The 5,936-nt window shown below is 48.6% G+C and overlaps 1 long non-coding RNA gene across 1 annotated transcript; it reads right to left on the bottom strand.

The window, feature by feature from the left end:
- Positions 1-1,225: 1,225 nt before the first annotated feature.
- On the bottom strand, positions 1,226-5,317 carry LOC140690413 (uncharacterized). The gene is made up of 2 exons (XR_012065683.1): positions 5,220-5,317; positions 1,226-1,632 (listed from the first exon to the last, which is right to left on the bottom strand). It is a non-coding gene; the product is annotated as an uncharacterized lncRNA (long non-coding RNA).
- Positions 5,318-5,936: the final 619 nt, after the last annotated feature.

Raw genomic sequence — 5,936 nt, 5'->3', positions numbered from 1 at the left:
GTCAAAGACTCTCTATAAATACATGCACACATGCACATGCGTATCTATATCCTTATGAGTTTGCTAGCGCCGTAGACGGCTTCAAAATAAACGGTGTATGTATCTGTGTCTATAAACAGACGAAACCCTAACAAAGGTAACCTAGCTGCATGTTGCGTACACAGTGTTGCAGAGAAAGAGAAAGCACAGCAAAACCACTGCAAGCAACCGGCACGCGGGGAGGCTACGAGGCGGTGTCAAAGTGTGTAAAAGGAACCACGACCAAGCGCAGGAGTTTCTTTCCAGCTGGCAAAGCTCCGCGTCAAAAGGGCCTAGTGTCGGTGCTGATGACACCCCAGCCCCTTCGCGAGGAGTTAGTTCAGAAATTCTGCGAAACTGCTTCCGAAATGTCTCTGGAAGGAGCAGGGCCCTTGGGTGCCTCGGGGAAGCCCTCGCCACCAGCCCCGGGACGCCTGCGCTCCGCCCCGGCCGGGCGGCCTCCGCGGGCACGTCCAGCTCAGGGGCCGGGCCCCGGCGGCAGCGTGGCGCTCGGCCTCCGGTCTGCCGTCCGTCTCGGAAGAGGACGCGGGGAGCGGCGACAGGGCCCTGCACCCGCGGTCACGGTCACCTGTTACAAAGTTCGCACGATGCGAATCGCTTGGCCATGCGCAGACGTCAGCCCGCCCAGCCGTGGGCTCAGCACAGAGAGCCATCGGGGGAAACAGACGCGCCTCGAACCCCCGGGACAGAAGGGCCTGCTACCGCGTGAGGCTGCAAACGCCAGAGCTGGACTCTGCCCCTCCTCCCTCACCGAAGCTCACCTGGAGCCTGCTGAGACCTCAGCGTAACCGCATGGGGCACACACGACGGCTTAAATGCTAGTAAACAGAGCCTAACTCCCAAACGCAAAGTGTGTGAAGTGCAAATTGACAGGGGATTCACAAAAGACGAAAGATGAACGGCCAATGAAACATGAAAAGATGTTCTACTTCATCAGTGATCAACTAACCACAAATAAAAAACCCCGGGGGCTTCCTTTGTCCCCTGTAATCCTGGAGGAAAACACAGGCCCCCCTTTCCACGGGGGTCAGACGGGAATCAACACTGAGAGGTTCGGGGATATTTGACAAAATGTATCAAAACGACCAAGACTTAAAATAAGCCTACTGTTAACATCAGGTCTGATTCTGGTACACTTTGTGGAAGGAAGCAGATAAGTCAAAAAAAAGATATATGCACAGTAATGTTCGTTACAACATTATTTATATTGGAGGAAATTGGAATCGACCTAAATGTTCATCAAAGGAAATCTGTTAAATAAATTAGAGAACACACATACTATTCAGCTATTAACAAGAAGGATGTAAATCCACATTCGCTGACTGGGAAAAATGTGCATGAGCAAACAAAGCAGGTTGCAAAAGGGCCCCGGTCCACAAGCCCATCTTCACGGGTGTGCCAACGAGACAGAAAAATGTCAACAATAAGGATGCCGGGGTCACCTTTAACATGTCACAGTGTGGGGGTCAGACCCGCTGATCCCTTAGATCAAGAGGGGCTGCAATCACTTTCCTGGGCCTGTTCAAAAGCCAGGTAATTTTGAGATAAGTTGACCACAGTTGCTTCTGTTGGTGCTGTTTCTTGCTTTCATCTCTGTAAAAGAAATACAGTATTTTATTCCTGTCTCTAAAATATGAAAGCAATATAACATTTAATGTAAGTCACCTACATGTGGCTTGGTAATTGAAAAATGAAAAAAACACAGCCTTCAGCAAATACCGTATTGACATGTCCACAGCAACTGCAATGCTCACCTCGATTATTTACAGAGAATGAAATAGTTTCTTTTCATACCATCTACCGTTTTTCTGGTGGACTATTAAACATGCGTAATTTAATGATACAATTTCAAAAAATTAAAAGTGCTCCCTGGAACATAAATATTTTCTGGGTTGGAGTGAAATGATAACCTGGAAATCAGCTCTGTACTGGGGGCTGAGGGTGAGAAGCAGAAATCTGAATGAACGCACACGCAGGTGTGCATGCACTTCCCGGTTATCTGCACGCGGTGCGTGCGCGCGTGGAGAGACAGCCATGGTGCATATTTATAGATTTGCTTGTGCAAACAGAGAAGCATACCGGCTTCCTCATGCAGCAAATCTTATTTCCGATACAAATTTGGAAGTCTGTGAAGCATGATAATATTAACTCTAGGATCCATGACCTCCCATAAAACAGAGCGGGCAGCGCAGTGGGTTAAGAGGATTCGAATGATGCCTTTGGACACGAAGCCTCCCATAATGACCAGGGAAGATTTATACGCTCTCTCTAGGTATAATTAGACACCCACAAACCCATCTGACCCTGCTGGGGTGAAGAGCTTGTCTGGTTTTTGTTTCAGCGGGTGAATCAATACTCACACGTTTCACCACTGTGGAGTGAAATTGAGGAAATGAAAATCGGATAATTTTGCCCCCTGTGTGATCCAGACAGAGGACAGCCTGTTAGCCTTTGACAGGAAGATCTATTTCCAGCTTCTCGAAAGGCTCGTGTCAATCTGGAAACTTCTTCTATCATTGATTTTCAGTTTTGCTAAAAAGGATGCTTTATTAAGAATATTAGTCCCAGCGACCATGGGTGCTTGTCCCGCCTTCCCAAGCAGGCGAATGTGTGCTTTAATTTGGGGCCTGGGTGGGTTTAAGCTGCAGATTCTTTTGTGTGGTGACCATTGGACCCGCTATCCCCCTTCGACAGGCAGCTGGACTTTTCCCTATTAACTGGGCAGTTCAAAATCGCCCTTTGAATCTCTTCTCATAAGCTCATATTCAAATGATGAGTCTGCTGAATTGTCCATGTATTTTTAGACTCAGTCTGCTGACATGCTGTAAATGTTATGTTCACACTGCCAGCCTCGGGGATCTGCAGGTCCTTAGAGCATCCTCAAAACCCACCCATTTTATGGAACCACACTATTGAACACTGATGGACTATGTTGCAAGGAAACACTACCAACATGCAGCTGAGGATTGATTGAAGCTATTTTTAGGAAGCCCCACCACTATGTTCATATTCAGCATGAGCTGGGGAATCAGCCAGCATCATCCATGAATTCTGAACAGCCAGTCAGGTCTGTGGGTTAGTCCACTCAAGCTGCTATAGCTAAAAACCCCACTGATGGTGGGCAAGGGGCTCAAACAGCAGACATTTCCTTCTCGCCATCTGGAGTCTGGGAATGCAAGACCCCGGTGCTGGCAGAGTGGTGTCCGGGGACCGCCTGCTCCTGGTTCATAGACAGGGTCTCCCTGCTGTGTCCTCCGCTGGCAGAGAAGGGCCCAGCTCCCCACAGCCTCTAAGAGGCCACTAATCATATTCATAAGGGCCCCACCCTCATGACCTCATCACTCAGAGGCCCCACCTCCTAATCACCGTGGGGCTAGGACCCAACACAGGGGCTTGGGGGGGGGCACATTCAGTCTATTGTGACATCATTGCTGAGAACTGTGCAGTTTGAAGAAATTTTATGTTTTGCCCTTAGTGGGATAGACGGGGTAACGATGATGATATTATTAATAATGTGTGCTACAGAGAGTGTAAAACAGGGTGTTTCTTTTCCCCAGTCCTTTGATTGCACTTTTCAGTACGTGGTCAATTCGATGAACAAACTACCCAGGGTCAAGGAATCCCTTAGAAAGAGGTTTTATGCAGAACATCACAGGTAAGTCTGCTTGAGAAGGAAGATTTATGCAGACTGTCATCTGACTTTGGTCTCTGCAGAGATTTGTATGAAATATGGACCACAGAGCAACCACATTTACACCTCACAATAGCACTTCTCGCCAACATAACTTTATTCACGCACACACATAACAAAGACTCAAAACGCCCGCTGCCTCCTGGCACAGTTGCTGAAAGTGACGTCATTTGTGCTGCAAAGGTGTCAACTTCTGGATGCTGTGAAAAACAGAGCAGAAACGTGTGTGTGGGCTGTGGTGTCCACTTCCGTGAGGATCTATTTGAAATCATACGCGCGGTCCGATGCCTTTACTAAAATGCGGCTGCTGACAAGCTGCTGTGAATTTATGTTAATTGAAAACCCTAAACCTTGCTCCTGTAATCACATCTATTTACTTACCCAATGTGGTGACTAGTGAAGATGCGTCCTCTGAAGTCCCGAGGTGCACCCAGACCTAATTAATCCTGGCTTTGGTTTTGGTTTCTGATTTTCCCTGCTGCTGCCTGCAAGTACTTCCAACCTGAGGTTGAACTATTTTGTACATGAGCACTTGAAAGGTTCAGCGCCCCCTCCCTCTTCCGCACAAAGGGGCTGCTGGGTGCTTTCCATTCTGTTCCGATTTTCGTTCCTCATCTGTAAGCCAGGAAGGGTCCAGCCGATCATGGTGAATTACTGCAATGACATTTTTTAGTGTTCTTCCATCCTCGGTTTGAAAAAATAAGGGTATTCCTGTGATCTGCTTTTATTGTGCCTTTCTTAGCATCAAGAGTTCTGCCGAGCACACAGTTAAGAAGTTTCTTCGCATGAGGGTCACGTTCTCCCCACAAACTGCTCTCCAGCAGCTCACCGCGAGGGCGTATGTTCGCTGTTGTCTTCCATGTGTCATTTCAGAATCAAAAATCCCTCTAATGGCATGGGAAGGGGGTCGTGGGGGCATCCTTAGCATGAAGCAAATGAAAAGACAATAAGGAAACCCTTCTTATGGGAGCCAGTGTTAGAAACTGCACAGTACAGTGTGGTAACGTGGGGCCAGATGCTTTTACTCTGTGATCTGAGGATGGAACAGACTGAAGGGGGGCTGCAGGCTCTCTTTTCTGTCTGGGTGACCGTCTCTGGCTCCCTCCCTCCACCCCCCGTCACTGAAATAGCAGATCTGTAAGTGTTTGGGAAACAGCAGCCCAGCAAGGTCTAGGGTGTTCATTTAATTCTCATTCTTGCCTCCGGTGTGTCCCTCTGGGCTTTCCACCAGACGGAAGAGGACACACCGCCCCAGCCATGGCGGCCAGAACTGACGAAGAGGAAGGAGGTCTGGACTGGACTTCCAGAGGCCGGGCAGTCATCCCTACTGACCCTCCAGCACAGAGGACAACAGGACACGTGGTCCAATCTACCTGGACTTCGGTCAAACCAAAGGATTGACTGGATACGCTCCTCCTCCCTCTTGGACTGCTCTCTGCAAGATCATCACCTTTTCGCAAAAATAACATAAAATGTGCACTTTACTGACCTTGGACCACATCGTCTTTGTGTGTAACAGGCAGCATTCCGGCATTGGAGATGTTCTTCATTCTGCTGTGGAGCACGGGGAGCATGTTCAGGTGTTGTAATACCCTGTAATGAAAGAGAATCTGAAAAGGACTGCATGCGTGCGACCGCATCACCGTGCTGCCCACCAGCAGCTAGCACAGCGCTGTAGACCGACCAGACTTCAATAAAAATGAATGAATGAATGAATGAACAATAAAAAATGTTCTTTAAAATAATTTCCAGTCACAGAAAGTGTTTACCCCACAAGGCTCCTAAGTTCAGCAAAATGTTGAGAGAGGGTCACGCTGAGGTCCCCTTTGCAGTGACTTTGTCAGTTCCTTTCCTGAGGACAGTGGCCTGTGACACTGGCATTTGATCGTCACGCCTTGTTCTCTTTGAAAAATGGAAGTTTTCACTCGGACACCTGAAAGCAATGAGTTTGGAGTAAAAGATGTTTATAGTCCAAAATGCTGCGAGAGGTGCGGGCAAGCGCACCGCCCCCGGCACGCACTGCGTGGCCCTGCTCCCCTGAGTCCGTAGCTGGCACCTGGCTGCAGCTGGGCATTCTCACCGCAGCCCCAGACCGCTCCTCAGCAGCATGACAATTCCAGAATATTCTTTGAGTGGATCTCGACGTGACACACTAGGATGGTAAAGAGCACACACTTCATAACATCCCTAATTGTACAAGTGCACA

The sequence above is a fragment of the Vicugna pacos genome, chromosome 30, assembly GCF_048564905.1.
Source record: "Vicugna pacos chromosome 30, VicPac4, whole genome shotgun sequence".
NCBI lineage: Eukaryota > Metazoa > Chordata > Mammalia > Artiodactyla > Camelidae > Vicugna > Vicugna pacos.
Note: the sequence above shows the minus strand (reverse complement) of the source record. Positions and strands in the feature narration are given on the sequence as shown.